We start from the raw sequence: 21,630 nt of genomic DNA on the forward strand, positions 1-21,630 counted from the left end.
CTCCCTCTGCTGACAATGTGCCCACTGGGCCGCAGGTCATCATAGGGGTCGTGGATTTCGACTTGAAGTCCAGCCTCATCACGATGGCGCAGGCTAGCCCGTTCTGTGGCAAGCCTAATGAGGATGCCAATGCTCATCTGCAACAGTTCCTAGAGATCTGTAGCACGTACACCATCAAGGGCATCAGTCCCGACGCCGTCAGGCTACGACTGTTTCCATTCTCCCTTCTCGGGAGAGCGAAGCAATGGTTTTATGCCAACCATGCTGCTGTCAATACCTGGGACAAATGCTCTACGGCATTCCTCTCGAAATTCTTCCCAATGGACAAAACCAATCCCCTTCGTGGAAGGATTTCAAGTTTCCAGCAGACAAGGGATGAGTCTATTGCGGAAGCATGGGAATGACTGTAGGAGTATGTAGCCACCTGTCCTCATCATGGGATGGACGACTGGCTGATCCTGTAGAACTTTTATAATCGACTCACCCCGATGTCCCGCGATCACCTCGACGTGGCAGCTGGAGGAGCGTTCTTCTCTAAAACGGTTCAAGGAGCCGTTGATCTAATAGAGAAGATGGTCTCCAATATGGGTTGGAGTGAGGAACGACTCTAGACCCGTCAGCGAGGCATGCACACCGTCAAGGAGATGGAGTTACTTGCTGCCAAGCTGGACCTCCTCATGAAGCGATTGGACGACCATGAGAAACGGCCACAAGGCACCATCAAGGCCTTGGACTCTCACGTCAGATGTGAGGTATGCGACAACACGGGTCATTTTGGGAATGACTGCCCAGAAACCCGTGGGGAGGCGATGTACATGGGCAACAACAACAACAGGTATCATCCACAAGGAGGTCAGGGGTGGAACCAACCACGCCCACATTATCAAGGAGGTAACAATAACGGTAATTTTTCTAACTAGCCCTCCTTGAAGGATCTCGTTTTTGCACAAGCTAAAACCACCGATGCGCTAAGCAAAAAGCTTGCGGCCAATGACAAGGTCCTAGAAAACATAAATGTAAAGTTAGATGGCTTTGCTTCTGCTTTTCAAAATCAGCTGAGCTTTAATAAAATGATAGAAACCCAGATAGCTTAGTTGGCATCCTTAGTCCCTGCAAATGAAATTGGGAGGATCCCGGGGCAACCCGACTCCTCCATCGAAAATGCCAAGGCGATCACGACGAGGGGAAGTAAGTCCACTCGTGATCCGCCGTATCCTAACCCTATAGAAACTAATGGGATAACCAAAGAAGCGCCATCAAGTGACTCGGCTGACAAGGAGGTTCAGCCAGAAAAGACCGTGACGCAGGAGTACTGCGACACACGGTTGCTATCGTTCCCTCAACGGAGTTGGAAACCGTTAGTCGACGAGCAATTCGCTCGTTTTGTTGAAGTAATCCAGAAGATCCACATCAACGTGCAGTTATTGGACGTCGTGCAAGTGCCAATATACGCCCGTTATCTCAAGGACATACTCAACAACAAGATACTGCTCCCAACAACGGAGGTAGTCAAGCTGACGAAACAATGTAGCAACGTAATACTCCACAAACTCCCAGAGAAGAAGAAAGATCCGGGGTGTCCTACAATCACCTGCTCGATCGGGGCACAATAGTTCGACCAGGCCTTATGCGACGTTGGAGCCAGTGTCAGCGTCATGCCAACAGACGTCTTCGACAAGCTCAACTTCACGGTGTTGGCACCAACACCAATGCGCCTTCAACTGGCTGATTCGTCAGTCCTTTACCTGGTAGGGATAGCGGAGGATGTGCCAGTTAAGAAACAGAATTTCTTCATCCCGGTTGATTTTGTGGTGTTGGACATGGACACGGGAAAAGAGACACCGCTCTTCCTGGGGCATCCGTTCCTTGACACCGCGGGAGCCAACATTGACGTGGGAACGGGGAGTATCCGTTTCCACATCAACGGGAAGGAATAGAAGTTTGAGTTTCAACCGAGGACGGAACAATGCTCCATGGTCAGAATAAAGTACGGGCCGAACCCACAGAATATTCAAGAGGTCGAAGTGGAGCCACCCAAAACGGACAGCCTGGTGAAATTCATGCAGAATTTCCTAGAGAACGAAACAACGATGCCTAGGAACCATTATTGGAAGATGCCAGTAAAATCACCCATACTGGCCAAGAAGCTAGAGCAGCCGGCTCACAAGAAGCCGCCGTCCGCACCAAAACCAAAGAAGGTGTGGAGGGAGAAGCCAAAGACGCCCGCTCCGTCACCTCCGGAGACGGGTAGAAAATCCGCAAACTGAACTGGATGGAGGTACAGTCTTGCACGTCGGACTTTAAATGACGCGACCTTCGCCAACAGGTAAATTGGTATGTATCCGCATATTTGCTTTCAACAATTTGAATTTTTGCATCATCACATGTTTGAAATTCAAAATTGCATTTAGGATTTTTGAATTTTGAGGAAATTCTTCTAATGAATTTTTCAGAGCAAACCAAAATAAAATTTTCAGTGAAAATCCGCTGTGCCATGACCACACTGACCGTTGGAACCCAACGGTTGAAAGTGGGACCGGTTGGGCCCACCGTTGGTTCGGCCGAACCCACTGGTTCAGCCAAACTAGCTAGGCCAATGGTCGGCTGCCTCCTTCTTTGAGGCAACGGCTAATGGGACCCACAAGTCGGTTTTGACCGTTGTGGGTGCACTACTTAAGCCAACCGGCCGAGAGAGGGTATTCCACCCTATTTCAACACATTTTCATTCCCTCTCCAAAGTTTGCTCTCAAGTTCATTCAAGCTTTGATAGTTTCCCTCAAATTCAAACACTTAGTTGCATATATACAAGTTACTTTGGTGAAACTAACCGACGGGTGAAATTCTTGTCATTCCTAACCCCCGCTGAGTTAGTCCGTTCTTGCTCCATTGTGCAGAATGTGGAGGCGACTGTCTCGTCTGTTCAAGGGGTCCAGCTCTTCATCAAGTCATCATGACGAGTCTAGTACTCGTTCATCAGCAGATGTCTTGATGGAAGACGCCGAAGCTCCGCGACGACTCCTGAACGACACCGACCTCGACCTTGTCAGTGATCGGGAGAGACAAGCCTACTACATGCTGAGTGACCGGGAGTATGTTCAAACGTGAGAATACTCACCGGAGCTGCTAAAAATAATAGGTATGGATGCTGAATTTCGTACTATTTGGAAAGCTATTGGTTGGCAGAGATTTGCTGTGGTAGATGAGTCTGGTTCTCGTCTGCTTACTTTGCAATTTCTGTGCACTTTGAAAGAAATAGAAGATGGAATTTCCTTTCGTCGTTTTCGTGAAGAGTTTACACTTACATGGAAATGCTTAAGTACACTTCTTGGTTTTCATGATTCCTGTAAAATCGATCTCCAGAAAGGAATTTCTGGGTTCGAGAAAAATAGGTTTTGGGAAGATATTTTTGGTGCTCCAATTTGCAAGAAACCTAGAACGAATGATATCCATAATCCTACAGTTAGGCTCTTGCACAAATGGATTGCTATGACCTTGTTTCCTAGACGTGATCTGAGGCCCATTAGGGGAGATGAATTGATTATCATGATTGCCATGGTTAGAAAGATCAAAATTGCTCCTGTGAAATGTATGATAAGGCAATGGTTAGAAAGTATAAAGTTCTCTGGTCTTGTTGAGTGCACTTCTCTGGTTACTTAGATAGCAAAAGGGCTAGGGGTCGTTGGCAACCAAATTGCTTTTATTTCAGCCGCTCGTCCGTGTATTGATGAGACTTATCTAGTGGAAGGGCATATTCTGAAACTTGGAGTAGATGGACCTTTGATTTAATTTTTCCTCGGTTGTACAAATGAAATCCCGTTGCCAAATGCGGGGTATCATTTGTACAACTGCCGTGAAATAACCATTCCCCTGCATATCATAGAAGAATCTCGTGCAGGTGGAGCATACAGGGAGATGAACGAGAGAGTTCATCATCCTCAACACCCATGCAGATGTATAAGGCGGGTTGGGAGCCAACTGGGGATGCACCTAGATGGACCCAGGCTCCACGCCATAGCATCGGAGTCTCAGGCTGGGCGAGTGCCAGTGAGGACCGATGGCATGCGCCTTATGACATACATTGGGGGGGAGGACAACCAACCTTCCAGATCAAGTGGTGTGCCTCTATCTCCAAGTGAATGGCGCTCAAGTTCCTCTTGTTGGGACTTGGGTGAAATCACTAGGAGAATGGACACCCTTGATATGCAGACGGGAGAGATCCAGTACAACCTCACGGAACACATAGCTCAAACACAAGAATGGCAACAATCTGCTGATGCGCAGTTCGCCAACTTCAACAACATGATGCAGCAACAACACGAGGACCTTCAAGTGTACTTCCGCTTTCAGGGGTTTAATCCTTATCAAGGACCATGAGCGAAAGCCAAGCTTGGGGGGGGGAGACATCTCTTCCCCCCACTGAGGTAACTTGTATCACATTTCATATTTCCCTTTCCAATTGCATATTTGCTTTCCAATTGCATCTTATAAAAATGAAAACAGCATAAAAATTTGCAAAATAGAAAATACCAAAAAGATAGGATAGGTTTGAGTCATGCTAGGTAAGACAAGCTAGTTCTCTTTGTTGAAATGATGAATAGTTGCTCTGTTTTATATCTCTTATATATGGGTTCTTGGTAAGTGCTCTCTCAATGGTCAAATAAAAGTAGCCAACAATTATCCGGGAACCTGACGTAAATGAGCTGCACTTGCTGATCTATGTCTAGGTTGTTGCGAGATATGAGATAGTAAATATGAGTTGCTATGATCCTGATACTAGTTTGACTTGAATTCCGGATGTTTTGTTTTTCAAAATAATAAAATTGAAAGTTCCTCATTTGATATAAATTCCTCCAGAGCCAAAAATGTGCTATCATGATTAAACCATATGCATTTTGGTTACTTGTCATTACATTGAACTCTGTCAAACTCTTGTGACTTGTGTAGATACTTGTCATGCTCTATGATCAAGATCATACATCTACATATATGCACATGCCAAACTCCTACACCGGGAGTTAAGCAATATTCCATTCCATTTCCATATTACCACCAAAATAAATTCTCCATGCTTTCATGTGCTTTCTCCTCCTAAAAAAAGGGGGAGGGAAAGGCATGGTTATGAAAAAAAAAGAAATAAATAAAGTTATGCTCCATCAAGCATTAGCATAATGTTGAAAAAAAAAAGATGTAGCCATACCCTCTCCTAATCAATAAAAGAAGGATTTTTAGGAGAAGAAAGCAAGCATAAAGGAGAAGCATTTTCTTTATTCTTCATATATCTTTTCCACCATATACCACACACATTTTTTGCACGATCTTGATCTTGAGTATGTTTAGTTATCTGCTTTAGTCTAAGTTTTTGACTTAGTAATAAATGTGAATGCAAGTATGCCATGTTTGATCCCTACCAAGCTCTACATATTAAAACCTTAGAGTAGGAATCAAAAAGGCAACAATTGGTGAGGAATTCATTTTGATACACTTGGAGAGACGGAGTGAATCATTTGATGAACTTGGCGTTCTTTTGCAAAATCATTTGAAAACTTCCGGAATAAGAGTTGAATAAAGATTGGGTGATTGGTGCTCTAATTACTGTTCTGTCTTTCAACCACTCAAAGCAAGGAAAAGCAGTGTCTCGTGGGAATCAGGGATAAGGGTAAGCCACCGTGCTAAAGATTATTTAATCTAAGAGAGAGTACATATACCTTGCACCTGTATATTTGAGATATGCAGCATAGTAGCAACTCCTGATCAACTCCCGAGCGCAAAGGTTCAAGCTTGGGGGGTTTTGTTGACTGTTGTTATCGATCAGTTTCGACCGTCAATATTACTAAAATAGAGGAGAACTAGTGATGCTTGCAATGCATATATCTGTTAGAATAATAATATTCCACTAGTATTAGGTATACTAAACTTTTGTAGAGAATGACAATAAAGTGGAGGAGAATCGATATCAACTCAGACGATAAATCAATCGGACGATGTTGAGAACCAGACTTATCTATGAATGGGCCAAGAACTCAGAATTGACACGATGAATTGGGCCAAAATTCACAAGTCTACAAAGTGAAGCAATAGAGGAGGCCGCCAGTTGGATGCAGGGTTCGGCGTGGATGTCCAGGATTGCATCACAATGACGGTTGGAGGGCACTTCGGACAATTCCCCTTCCACAACCGTCATAACTACCTCTATATAAGGACTTCACCTTCTCACTTCACTCACACACCTCAAGCAATACCTCTCTCATTTCTCTCAAGTTTAGTTCAGTAGTATCTAGCTGGTGGAATAGCAATAGAGTAGAAATCAGGAGTCCGGAAGTCTTCGAAAGAGATCAGGTATGGTTCTAGTAGCTTTCTCTTCTCTTTTGTAAGCTTTGTACTTTTACCAGAATACTCTTCTAAATACATTTATGGTATTGAAATACTTTCAAAGTATATGAGTACCTACTTTACATTATGTTCATGTTATTCTGAATATACAGCTAGCTTATCTAGGAGATGCTTTGGTGCGGGTATAGTGTTTGCTTATGCAATTCCTCTATGTCATGACGATGATATTAGACTAGTATCTGGTAGTTTAGACGTGGTGTCTGGATTACGGGATATCTTTATTTGGTGTTATATATTGTGGTTGAGAGGTGGGTGTTGGTATTTCTTAATGACATTACTAGAAATATAATTCCCAGCAATGGCGCAGAAACACTTCTGGTATATTTTGGTTACAGAGTTCATCCACAAGCGCACGGATATACTATTGTAGCATTTGACCCGAGAGTATTCCAAGGGTATCGTATTTATTTTATCCCGTGGGAAGATCATTTAGAGAGAACTCAACTAATAATTTGTATATTACTTGTGATAATCATATTCTAAGAAGGGGTTAATATATTCCAAGGGTAGAGTGACACACAAGCATTACTACTCATCCTCATAATAAATAATCCAAGCTAGGTGGAAAAAAAAGAGAAAGAGAATCTATTCCTATATTTCTAATATACATAGGATACATACATTCTAGTTAACTGATATACTAGCTAATACCCTCTATCTGATGCCCTCCTAGTACTTCGAGAAGCCACCCCTGACTGCCGAGTTCCTTACGACAGCCCGTCATGACCATCCAACCAGGGATAAAACGGAGGAATACCCTCCCCAGGAAATTAACTTATGATTATATATAGGCGTGGAGAAATACCCGTACTGAGCTGTCACTATCAGCGGCCCACCCACCTCCCTCGCAAGAAGGATATGCGTAGGCTACCGCATAAAGCAGGAACCATGCAAGTATTAGATCATAGATCGTTACCACTCGACGCGCCGTGCAGCGGAAGAAAGTGCTAAGAAGGCGAAGGAACACTCGCGATGTAGCGCGCGTCGATGTTGTGGAAGTAGTCGATCGCACCAGCTCGACCTTCTCCTCCTCGTGCGTTCTCCTTGCCGTACTCCCACGCCGATCAGCACCGCAAAGCAGCGGCGCCTATACCGGTATCCACACGTATAGGGATAGAACGCCATGCGCAGATGTGCTAGCACCCGCGCACGGCTAGGGTTTTGCTCGGGGAGGGGAGTGGCAGCTAGGGTTTCTCACGTGATGCAATGCCTCCTCCGGTCACACCCCTCACAAATATATAGGATCCATGAGTTGGGCCTCCAAGGCCCGTAGGACTCCTATTTGGATCCCTATCCAAATTAAGCTCATATTGGATCTCCATCCAATCCCCTTATTCGGGCCCATTAAGAGTGCAACCCTGTAGGTTCATGTACACTCGGCTGTAACCCGAAAACTCTTTTTCGGTCCACGTGTCAACAACGGCCCCTATCAGAACGTATTGACCCACCGGGCATATATAAAGATTATATCGGCTGAACCTTTACTGTATACTTGTATGAACCCCTTTGCCTCACAATATCGATTAAGCTCAAGGCTAGATATGTGCCATCCTCTATTAGCTCAATCATTCACTCGAAACTATGATAGATTATATAACTTATGATAGATTCCTCAATCACCTTTGGCATGGCCATGCACTTCCATAACCTATAACATCGAGGGGCCCAGAGCTATGTCTCCATAGGAGGGGCAAACCCCATCTTGATTATTCATATCCCACTACATGTTTCATAGCATATCTGAAAACTACTTTTATAACTACCCAATTACGGAGTAGCGTTTAGCAGTCCCTAAGTAAACTACCACACATGTTGGGAACCATAATAATTTCAAGTCTAAGAATTCAACACCACACTAAATGAGATAACTGATGACACAAGACATATGGCTCTTGCAGTGTCTCATGTTGGGTCTATTCAACAACATGTTCCCCAACATAAGTCCACATTATCAATTTGGTATCTCTATACCATGATCCATGAGACATGCTCATCAATTAATACATGTGCTTCCTTTCAAAAAAAATTAATACATGTGCTGATCATTTAAATATATTTGTTCCACATATGATATTTGATCAGGGATCTTTTAGAAATAGTAACATACAACATAACATACAGAGTCTCGTGAAATAATCACATATTCATTAACTAATAATGAGTTATCTATTTCAAGGAACAATATCGGATAAATATGTAAACATAGTATGTGATATAATCATTTCTATATTTGCCTCTAGGGCATATCACCAACACTGATATACATGGAAAATAAAGAATATAAAAATACTCCCTGTTTTGATTTGTGAAAAAGGTTAAAATTAATTGGGGGTTGCTGTGCCTGACATGTTTTGGGATTTTGGTTTGCAGTAGCTGGGCCAGTCTTCTTAGGGCATGTTTAGTTCACGTAAAGAAAATTTTTGGGTCTCACATCGGACGTTTAGTCAGATGTTGGAAGGGGTTTTCAGATGTGAATAAAAAAACTAATTTCATAACTCACCTGGAAACCGCGAGACGTATTTATTAAGCCTAATTAATCAGTCATTAGCTAGCACATGTGGGTTACTGTAGCACTTATGGCTAATCATGGACTAATTATGCTCAAAAGATTCATCTCACGCTTTCCATGCAAACTGTGCAATTATTTTTTATCTATATTTAATGCTCCATGCATGTATTCAATGATTCGATGTGATGTTTTTGGGCAAAAAATTTTTTGGGCACTATGAGCATCACCAACAGATTATCTATAATTTTTTCCTAAAAATTTGTTTTTGGTTTTCCTAACCAGAAAATAGGAAGTGAAAAAACTCCTCCCTCCAACAGATAGCCTAAATTTAATTCCCAAAACTTAAAAGTGGGCTCTTCTGTTAAACTACCAAGAGAAAATTCCGTTTTTTTCTTTCACGCGCAGAAAGATCGCTATCTCCCACACACGGGAACGAAGGAGAGAGGCGGGATTACGTGATTGGGAGCGACATTCGTGCCCGCATATAAACAGAGCGAGGAACCAGGGGAAGGGAACTCCAAAACTCGGGTTTTGGACTAAAATCCCTCAAAATTAGTTTTGGGAATCATATAGGTAGACTGTTGGTGATGCTCTAAAACATGTTTTGATGGAGGGGTGTGGGCGGCAATGCACCGGTCGCGGTTCGGGTTTCATTGGGAGTAGAGAAATCGTGTAGTCCTCAACTTATCGTTAGTGTAGAAACATCACTAGTACAGATCCTTCCATCTGTGACGGTCCTTTACTAGTCTGGAATTTGCGGGCCGTCACAAGGAAGTAATCTTAATCGGGCTGAAGTTTTGCCCGATTGAAACATGGTCGCACAAACATGCTAGATCTGCATAAAACTAGAGCCCGTCACAAATGACACTTATCTGTGATGGGCCATAGTTGAGACCCGATTGAGATTAGGGTTCCATATCTCAATCGGGCCCTGAAAGAAGCCCGTCACAGATGACAGTCATCTGTGACGGGCTCCATCTAGAGGCCCGATTGAGATAAGTTTAATGCCCATCACAGATGACACTCTTCTTTGACGGGCTTTTATTAAGACCCAATAGAGATTACTTGTATGCCCGTCATGGTTGATTGTTTTAGGGCCGTTACAGATATTTGTTGCACAGTATAAATACAACCAACCACCTAGTGTAATTGTATCCCAACATTCACTATTTTGGTGGGAGGCTGTAGGAGGTGATTTTTTGTCTTTTTTCCAAGGAAAACATAAAATTCCCAAAAGTGATCAAAATGGAGCAATCAAGTGAGTAATATTAATCATTAATTCAGCATTTTCATCACGTCTTACTTTAGCAACACTGATCTTATAAGATGTGCGTCTAATTTGTTTTTTTTATTTGGTAGCAATTGATCGAAGTTGGATGTATGCGACAATAGTGAAACGTCATTTTCCGGAGTACAGAAATGGCGTAATAAATTTTATGAACGTCGCGGAGGAGGATAGGAAAAGAAGAAACAGCGATTACATGTGTTGTCCATGTGCAGATTGCAAGAATGAGAATATGTTTGATCGCGGAGGGGTTGTACACGGTCATCTGATACAACGAGGATTCATGAAGAGCTATACATGTTGGGTGAAGTATGGAGAGTAAGAATCAAGAAGTGGAATAGCAGCAGACTTAAGTGGTGCGCATAATTAGGAATATGAAGATGAGCATGACATATTTATATCTTCTCCATTGGGCGGAAATGGTTGATGTGGATCACGATCTGCTGCAAGACATGTTACGTGACGTTGAGGACCCAGCCCAGAATGAGAGAGATTCCATGAAATTCAGCAGGTTGGTCAATGATTCCGAGACGCCTCTGTACGCTGGATGCAAAGCAAAACATACTAAGTTGTCAGTTACCTTGGACCTAATGAAGCTGAAGGCAAGTAGTGGATGGACAGACAAGAGTTTCAGATATCTTTTAGGAATTTTGAAGGCTATGCTTCCTGCTAAGAACACATTGCACGAGACAACATACGAAGCAAAGTAGGTTCTGTGTCCACTGGGGTTAGAGGTCCGTAGAATTCACGCTTGTCCAAACGACTGCATATTGTACCACAAGCAATATGCGAACATAGATGCTTGTCCTGTCTATAAGGCTTCTCGATACAAGTGAAAGAAAAATAGTCGCGATGTGTTGCTGATCGCTCGGCGTGCACAGTTACTATGTGCAATGCCATGGCCTGCAAATCGAGGACTGTGATGCACTGGTTCCTGATTCCTCCCAAGCCTAGAACAAACTGATGCAGTAAGGTTGTGTTTAGTTCCTTCCAAAGTTGGAAGTTTGGGTTGAAATTGGTACGATGTGACTGAAAAGTTGTGTGTGTATAACAGGTTGATGTGATGAAAAATGTTGGAAGTTTGGATCTAAACACAGCCTAAGCAAAGAAAGAGACGAACATTTTTTCTCTACGGCACCGCGCATTAAGCAATCCACAGCTTGTCATGCTCTAGCATATGTATATGACCAAGGACCAAGGTCTCTCCTATCCAAAGGCTACGCCTACGACCTACCCTTTGTCCTCCGCTTGGGCTTAGAGGGAGGAAGGATGGTCGTCGCTGTCATTACGGAAGCATATATCATCAACGCCGTCATTGATGATGATCTGGCTATAGCTGTACAGAGCCAATTTCTCTCATATCCACAAGAGGGCATCTCCAGCGACCGCTCAGCTATGCTTTGCGGACGCAGTATTGGCCAGATGAAAACAAGAGTCGATAAAGTTTTTTTTTCCTTTCCAAAAGAAAGAATAGGTGGGTACAAAAAACACCGGTGAAAAAAAAGGGGGCTAGGGGTGAACTCACACGGGGTTTTTCGCTCTGGCAAAAAAAACTTCCGCAATATTTCCTTATTTTTCCTGCAACGTGGGTCCAATGTGGGTACAATGTGAGGGGTACAAGGTATTTTCCTTGGTAGGAAAAGTTTTCAAAAGAACTCGTTCCTTTTAGTATAGATAAGTATATGTAGAAAGACTACCAACAGATTTTGATATTGACAAAGTTACTAAAGTTACCTCGATGTCAACATGCATGTTGTTCACTACTGAGAAAACATCATTAATTTCTTAAATAATTCCACAACAATATGAGCACCAAACACTACGCTGAGTCTAGTACCTGAACCTGGATGAATAGGTTTCACTACAGGAACCAAACCAATCAAGTTACACTCAAACTTTGTAAACAAATACAATGTAATTTATCCAATAGTTTCACCAATGGAATGAAGCCACATAGCATGTTATCGATTAAAAAAGTTGAGCGAGGACAAACAAAAAAAGCAGTCAATATTTCTAATGAAAACCACCAGAAAAATCAGGAGACAAAATAGAATGCTATCAACCGAAAAATAAAAGACCAAACATGGTAATTAACAAAAAGAACACACCCCTTATACGGCTAGGCACGGCCCACCAGCCATCGGGCCGGCACGGCCCGATCGGTACTTCGTGCCGGCCCATGGGTTGCACCTCCCGCCCAGGCATGGCCCATCAGCAGTCGGGCCATGCCGTACCGGCCCGAAGGCACGGGTGGCCCATTGGGTCTTTTTTAAAATAAGTCTATTTTTCGTCCCTCCTTTTTGGGCTGTTACATATCTATCGCTAAAATAAGTCTACTTTCCATCCCTCCTCTTTGGGCTGACATATGTATAGATAAAATAGGTAAAATAGCCATTTTCATCCCTAAACTATTGCCCGAGGCTCAGTTTGGCCCCTGAACTATCAAATTGTCCAATTTCGTCCTTCAACAATTGATTTCGAACTCAATCTTATCCGGTCCCCTTGATAGCACGCCACGTGGCCAGCTAGACATGTGAAATGTTTGTGCTACCCCTCGCTCAATTCTTTACATGTTGGATGGCTAACGGTGTTTCAATATCTCCCCGTTTCCTCCCTCTCGTCCTCGTCTTCTCTGTTGGTGCGGCTTCCGTTCGTCGTCGTCATCGCCGGGGAGGAAGTCCCACTGGCCGCCGGTGCCAGTTCCCTTTGCCTCATCTGCTTCATCCATTCCATCTCGTCCGTCTCCCCCATCTACTCGTTCCTCTTTCCTTCCCCATCTGGTCGCTCCATTGTGGAGGCGGCGTCTGTTGTGCCTGTATCCCCATGGACCATGGGTCCAGGTAGGGGAGAGGGAGAAGGTCGACGCCAAGAATGGGAGTAGCGCCGAATCCCGGAGCGTCGAGTTCTGGCTCTCATGAAGCTGCGCGCGCGGTGGAGGTGAGTACAGAGTTGTTGGCGTTGGGGCTAGGGTTGATTTGAATTGGGGATTGATTTGTTTTTTGATAAAAATTCGTCGATTTGGTGCAGCTTGAAATATTGCTTGAAAAACATTCAGAGGGGATGCTGGTGAGGATAGGGCTTACATGCCGGCATGGATTCTTCCCAATTTTGTGTTGTTGTTGGTCTGGTCCAAACACTGGAAGAAGGTTCCTGGCATGCTCCCAAGTTGAGCAGCCCTGTGATTTCAAGTATTAGATCAATGAACGCTTTGAAGGTAGAGCAAAAAGGGTGATTCAGGACCTAGATTCCATGAGGCACAGCATGTCGGAGTTGTACGAACATTCATCTAGACAATGGGATGATATGTATGCTGATCGACAGAGAGCGAAGCAACAAATTCATGAACTGAAATGTACTATTAGAAAACAAAGAGAGTGCATTGTAATCTTAATTTGTTTTAGCATTGTAATTGCTTGTGGTATATGGCTCATTGTGTAACCACTATTTGAGGCAATGTGGAATGAATTGAAAAACAAATTTAACATGTCTTATGCTCTTGTCCAGAAATAAATTTAACATGTCTTATGCTCATGGTTTTGACATAACAAATGCAAGCGTTCACGACATCATGACTAAGTGATACAAAAGCATTACTGCTTTGGGACTACAGGCAAGCTACATCATCTTGTTCTTGGAATTCAGCAACCCTTTTTTCTGAGATGAGCTGCTTTGGCCAGAGACCGATCCACGGCCAAGTGAAGTCGAATGGATTTTTGCAGAGGCATGTCCACCTTTTACATTGATTGTTGCCTTTGCAAATGAGCTAGCAGTCCCGGCATTGGTTTCAATGACAACAGAAGCACTCCCTCCAGTAGATGACTTCACTGATGCTTGAGCACTTGACTTTGCAGATGCTTGAGCACTCTCTCCAAAAGATACCAGTCTTCTCTTATGGCCAGACTGTAAACAGCAAAGCCAATTTAGGCAAATATACAATTTACTTAGGTTGTAGTATGAACATGTTGTACTTATTACTAACCTGTATAAATGATGAACCCTCAGGCATCTTACTCTTACTTGATGATGTCGCTATGGATTTTCCTTTAGTTTGCTTGGACTGTGCATGTTCAATTTGCAATGGGCTTGACTGACTTGCATTGGTGGTAGGAGGATTATATGACCCAGCGTGTTCTTGCTGCTGTACAATACATACCAAGTTAGCAAAATGAGTAAGGGCTGAATTTAGTGCAACAAGGGGAAAAATTAAATTCAGTAAACACCATTTTCACACAGCATGTCCTCGAGTTGTGACCATAATTTCCACAGCGACGACATCTAATTTTAGTACCAACTTTTGATGACTTGGTTCCAGATTTCACTGGCTCTAAAGGGTCTTTTCTCCTATTTTTCTTTGGTCGGCCTGGCATCTTTTTTACTCTAAGAGTCAATGGTTTGGGATTTGGAGACACAGGCCAAGCCGACTCATGTTCCACTGGCTGCAGTACATGCTGGTATGCCTTCTTGTATCTCTCAAGGGAGAAGCACTCATGTATGCAATTGTTAGGCTCTTGTGCCATTTTGAATAGGGCAGCACAAGCATGTTGGCATGGAATCCCAGAGACTTGCCAGTATCTACAGGAGCATGTCTTGCTTGTCAGGTCTACTGTGAACCTCGATTTTTTGTCTCACTTCAAATCCAGCATCACCATTCCATAACACATGACAAAACTGTGTCCTATGCCTAATCTTGTTGAATTTCCTGATAATGTTAGGACACACCGTCATTGTCCACCTCTCACCGTTACTCCTATTTTCTTGGATTCTTCTAGTCACCTGGATCCTGATGTTCTCCAGCATAGTAATAATAGGCTTGAACCTTGATTCTATAATCCAACTATTGAATGATTTACTCATGTTGTTGTCAACCGATTCACAATTTGATCCAAGTCTGAACCAAGCTCGAGACCAATGAATAGGATTTGTTCTCTCCAAATCCTGCCATCCACGTGGAGTTTTTGCAGCAAGCTTTCTCTTGTAATGGTTAAACAACTGCTCATTAGGTGCTTTTGCAATCTTCCAAAACCTCTTTTGGTACTCTTGCAGCCTATGTTTCTTTCTCCAGTTGGCATATATGTGGCGTGCACACATCCTATGCTCAGCAAATGGAAACAATGTAGATACTATGCTTAGCAGCCCCTGCATAAAATGGACACAAATGATTTAACCATTTTATTTTAATGATTAAAAAAGCCTCTACATAAAATGGACAAAAATAGATAGAAATTTACCTTCTGTTGGTCTGTTATAAACACCCAGCCTGCTGCTCCAACAGGTATGTTGATGTCCTTCTTAAGATGCCCAAGAAACCAATTCCATGAGTCCTTATTCTCATATTCCACAACAGTCCATGCAATTGGATAAAGCTGATTATTTGCATCCCTGCCAATAGCTGATAACAACTCACCTTTCAATGGCCCCTTAAGGAAACATCCATCAAGCCCAATTATCCTCCTACATCCTTCTAAAAATCCTCTTCTACATGCATCAAAAAATACATAAAACCTCTGAAACACATGGTCCTCTTCCTCTGGCTCAAGGGCAACATGCACACTAGTTCCAGGATTACTACGTTGCAACTCCAGAGGATAGTCAAACAACTTGGAATACTCACTAGTCTGAGTATCCATTATTTTCTTCATTACATGTGCCTTTGCTCTCTTAATCATTGTGATTGACACATCCACTCCCATGTCCTCTTGTACTGTCTCCTTCATTTCTCTAGCCTTCCAAGATGGATTAGCCTTGATAGTATTCTTATACCTATCACATATCCTTCTTGTAGATAACCTTTTATTTTTAAGCTCAGGACAAAAAGCATGGTTGGGATTATAAGTTACAATCTGAAACCAATCACTCCTTGAGTTATGGGAAGCATATAGAAGCCAAGGACAACCTTTCCACCTACAAACAGCCCTAATCCTTTTCTGCTCATTCTTCACATATCTGATATTTATCTTCTTCTTCAGAGCATACCTCTCTATAGCATCCTTTAATTGATCCTTTCCTCTAAAGCACATGTCAACTGCAAACTGTGGAGTATCAGCAGAACTATCAAATATTGGGAACCTGCACTTCCTTCTTGTAAAGGCACCATCACTATCCTCATCATACGATGCATCACCATCTGAATCAAAGTATTCAACGCCATCTCCACCTTCTAAGACCTGATTATTATTGTCCAATGGAATATCTCCACCTTGTATGTCATCAACCTCAATTGGATTGTCCATTGGAATATCTCCTCTCTTCTTTACTTCTGACATAAACTCTTTGTATTTTGTTCTTATCTCCCTAACTTCATCATCTTCATCACTTGTGAAACCTGTAGCATCACAGCCATCACTCTCTGCTTCTAAATCTTCTGCTTCTTCTTCATTCGGACTATCCTGACCATGGGTTGGACCTTCCAAACACAGCATGTTACCACCCTGAACAAATTTGTCCTTGTTTTGGACAGTTTGTTCCTTGACAATAGGTTCTACATGATCCAAATCCATGATATTATCATCTTGAAATAGGGCAAATACATCCTCATCTGCATACTGTGTTCCAGATTCTTCATTCCCACCCATGTCAACTGATTCGATGTATATATCTACTGTTGTAGCAGTTCCCAGCTCATGAATCATGTCCAAACATGACTTGTCATCTACAAGTAACCTCATACCACTATTCAATTCTGCACCAAATGGCAACCAGAACATCCTAACAGATCGAGGAAAAGTTGTGTGATCCAATAGGTGGCCTTCAAGTTCAGGGATAGATATCTTGTCCTTCTCTATGTGGGACACTCCACAATCCCCATTGCAATACAACACCTTTGACTCATCAAGAACAAATTCCCCATTAAAATGAAATCGAACTTCCAATACCTCAAATTCAGACATTGCTTTGCAGCCCTATAGATCAACTATATGGTCAAATTTAAACATTCTACAAGGAAATCAAACTCAATTGCAAAACTAGTGAAGTGCCACTCATCTCACCTTTGCAGCACGTCCTCTCCTCTTCCTGCGTCTTAGTTGCCTATGAGCAGTCTGTCTGCCCAAGGACAAGGGGCACGCCTCCACCAGGAGAAGGGGTGCATCTCCACCCCTTCAAACAGGCTGTCGTCCCGTACTGATCTTCGCCCAAGCCACAACCCTAACCTACCTATGTAGCCGCCATGACGAACAGAGAAGACGAGGATGAGAGGGAGGAAACGGGGAGAGACTGAAACGCCGTTAGCCATCCAACATGTAAAGAATTGAGCGAGGGGTAGCATAGACATTTCGCATGTATAGCTAGCCACGTGGCGTGCTATCAAGGGGAACGGACGAGATTGAGTTCGAAATCAATTGTTCAAGGATGAAACTGGACAATTTGGTAATTCAGGGGCCAAACTGAGCCTCGGGCGATAGTTTAGGGACGAAAATGGCTATTTTGCCGATAAAATAAGTCTATTTTCCGTCCCTCCTCTTTGGGCTGACATATATATAGATAAAATAAGTCTATTTTACGTCCCTATTCTTTCGTCCATTGTATATAATATGTCTATTTTTACTCCCCTATTTTTTTATGTATCGGGCCTAGCTGTCGGCCCGGTCATGCCGGGCCAACCCAACGTGCCGGTGGAGGGGGCCAGGCACGACCCGGTGGTTAGGCCGGGCCGACACAGGCCCGACCTCCGTCGGGCTGTGCCGTGCCATGGGCCGGGCCGTCGGGCCTCGGGCCTTTTGGCCATCTACCTTCGATGGTCTTGCGAGTTGCGACTACATTTCACACACACAATTAAGTAAGAAGCACTTTTTTTTTGCGAGTAGTAAGAAGCACATTCATACACGCAACTAAACATATAAGGCAAAAATAAAGCCAAACATGCCTTAGACTTACAAAACACTACAAACTCTTCCACTAATTTGATTTGGCTTAACAGGGTTACACCCTCAAACAAAATAATTAATATTTTGCCCATCAAGAAAACACGAGCCTCGCCATGAGATTTTGCCGGCCTGCACCTGCCTTGGTGAGCAATAGTGTTACAAGAGAAGAGAGAAATGATAGAAAAAACAATACATGCTGGTTTGGACAACAGTGCTCGGATCAATAAGACTAGCTACGTACCTAAAAAAAAAAAGTTTTTTTAGGCAGACACGTGAACATCACAGAAATATTAGACCTTCCGGTGACGACTCCATCGAACATGACAACATAGAGACCGCACTCTATATTATCTTAACCAGAGACTCGTCTTAGACCTGGTTGCATACTAGTACACCAAATGATACATGTCTTTTTTTCTTCTTATAGATTTTTCTTTTAAATTATTTATCCGATTTATAATCTGATTACACCATTGTGTTCATTGCAATTAAATCTTTACAATAAAATCTTACATGGCTATATTTTGATAAAAAAAATATCTATGTTGTAAATTACTTTTATTATATATGTAAATTACTTTTATCATATATATAAATTACTTTTCGATTTATTAAATTACTTATTATACAATCATAATGTTGTGAGTTGTTTATTTTATTATCTTTTTAGTCAATTCCATAATTTGTGCTGATTAAATTTAAATTTTGGATAGACTCACGTTTTTACCTCCATAACGGATCTACTTTTAATATCGTGATAAAGTTACTTCCTTTTTGTCTTAAGTTACTTCTATAATATAAGTAAATTACTTTTAAGCTTTACTGAAATTACTTTTATATGTCTTAGAAGTAATTTAGTGAAATCTAAAAATAATTTAGATATACTATAAAAGTAATTTGTAATTTTTCATCAAAATATAATCATGTGAGATCTTCTTATAAAGATTTAATTCTTACAAACACAACCGCGTAAACGGATCATAAATCGGATGAGTAGTTTAAGAGAAAATTTTATTTGAAATATAGGTGATAGGAATATATTTTCTACTTACTTGATGGGGACTAATACTATAGTTAAGGAATCTAGATTGGGTCTCTCGTTAGCACAAAAACGAGAAGCCTCTTGATTTATATTTTGCCGACTCCATATATAGCACAGAAAAAAAGATGTTGGGGCGGGCCGCAATTGTCGTCGCCACACGCCAGGCCCCAAAAGGCAATCAAAATTGGGCCCTCACAGCTCACAACCTCGGCCCATCCATATCCGAAATTCCTAATTCGCGCGAATGCGCCGCCGGCGAGCACTTCTGGCCCATGGCCCACGCGGTACCGTGCGTTGGCGCGATTTTTTTTCGGGATTTTTTTTCCACGGCACGCGTAACTAATCTGTTAGATTTAGTGTGTAAAAGAATAGTTAGTTTTAGATAATGAAGATAATTAAGATAAGATTTTTTTTCTAAAGATTTTTTTTAAGTAATAGATTGAAAAGAAATTTATATGTGAAGTCAAAAATTTGAAAACTTTAAACCCATATTTAAAAACTTTTAACCCAAATTTGAAAATTTTCAACTCAGATTTGAAAACTTTCAACTTGAAATTTGAATCTTTTTAAGTCAAATTTTCAAAACTTTCAACTTTTCATCTCAAATTTAAAAAACTTTCAACTCAAATTTAAAAGTTTCAACCCAGATTTAAAAATTTTCAAGTCAGATTTGAAAACTTTCAACCCCGATTTGAAAACTTTAAAGTTAGAATTGAAAACTTTCAACCCCGATTTGAAAACTTTCAACCTAGATTTGAATACTTTCAACTCAAATTTGAAAACTTTCAACTCAAAATTTGAAAACATTCAACTCAAATTTAAAAAACTTTCAAGTCAAATTTTGAAAACTTTTAAATCAAAATTTAAAAACTTTCATGTCAAAATTAAAAACTTTCAACTCTACATTTGTAAAGACGTGTGCGAAAGATTAAAAAATTAGAAAGAAACGGCGAAAAAATTAAAAAAAATCACATGGATCTAAGCGCCAAAGACGTAAAAAAAAGAAAAAGAAAAATAAAAAAAAGCACGTGGTGTGAAAATGATTAGGAAGCGTTAAACCCCTGTTAGGGGCCGCGTAGTATATTTATACTGCTGAAAAAAACCCTCAGCGTGGTTGTTACAACTTGAAGCACAAACGAAGGCATTGGCTTGGAGTGCAAACAAAGAAGAGATTACACGGAAGAACAGAAAACAGAAAAACACACGTATACATGATCTTATCTCTCTATCCTATTATCCAACACCCTCCCGCAATCACAACTTACCAAGTTGAGATTGTGTCGAAATGAATTCAACAGCCGAACTGGAAGGGGTTTAGTGAACCCATCAGCAATCTGATCTCCTGAAGCAACAAACTGGATTTCCAACAATTTTTGGGCTACTTTTTCTCGCACAAAATGAAAATCAATTTCTATGTGCTTCGTCCGTGCATGAAACACTGGGTTTGCTGATAAATAAGTAGCTCCGAGATTATCACACCAGAGTTTGGCAGTGCTTGGATGTGGAATACGTAGTTCTGTCAGCAATGACTGTACCCACATTACCTCTGCTGTAGCATTAGCAATAGCTTTATATTCTGCTTCGGTACTCGACCTAGAGACAGTCGCTTGCTTTCTAGCACTCCAAGACACAAGATTTGACCCCAAGAACACAGCAAAACCACCTGTTGATCTTCTATCATCAACACATCCAGCCCAATCCGCATCAGCAAAAGCACTGACTAACATTGAGTCTGATCTATCAATTTTGAGTCCCAACTTTACAGTACCTTGTAAATATCTCAATATTCTTTTCACAGCACCCCAGTGTACCGTGGTTGGACAGTGCAAAAATTGACAAACCTTATTTACTGAGAAAGAAATATCTGGACGAGTTAGTGTTAAGTACTATAGTGCACCTACTATACTCCTGTACCTCGTCGCATCTTCTGGTCCCAATTTATCTCCCTCATGAGCTGACAGCTTTTCTGAAACTGGCAAGGGCGTGTCAACAGGCTTGCACTCATTCATGTTCACACGCTCGAGAATTTCATTTGCATAGCCTTCTTGTGATAGTATTATTCCATTACCTGATGGCTTCACTTCTATGCCCAAGAAGTAGTGCAAATTACCCAAATATTTTAAAGCAAAATCTTTTTTCAGATCATTTAAAAGTCCATTTGTGGCATCTGGTGATGAACTGGCAACTATAATATCATCCACATAAACCAACACAAACATAGTTATATTTCCTTTACTAAAATAAAACAAGGATGTGTCAGCCTTGGAAGGAACAAATCCTAACTCCTGTAACTTCATGCTTAATCTAGAATACCATGCACGTGGAGCTTGTTTGAGACCATACAAGGCTTTATCCAACTTACAAACATGTGAAGGGAAAGATTTATCTTGATATCCAGCTGGCTGACGCACATACACTTCTTCTTCTAAGATCCTATGAAGAAAAGCATTTTGCACATCTAACTGACGCAAAGACCACCCTCTAGATACAGCAATGGATAAAATAAGATGAATAGTGGCCGCCTTTACCACAGGACTGAATG

General features: G+C 41.8%; 1 non-coding gene across 1 annotated transcript; it reads right to left on the bottom strand.

The window, feature by feature from the left end:
- Positions 1 to 335: 335 nt before the first annotated feature.
- Positions 336 to 442, bottom strand: LOC127783417 (small nucleolar RNA R71). Its single transcript, XR_008019321.1, has one exon. It is a non-coding gene; the product is annotated as a small nucleolar RNA R71 (small nucleolar RNA).
- Between the last annotated feature and the right edge of the window lie 21,188 nt (positions 443 to 21,630).

Source organism: Oryza glaberrima, chromosome 8 (assembly GCF_000147395.1).
Source record: "Oryza glaberrima chromosome 8, OglaRS2, whole genome shotgun sequence".
Lineage (NCBI taxonomy): Eukaryota > Viridiplantae > Streptophyta > Magnoliopsida > Poales > Poaceae > Oryza > Oryza glaberrima.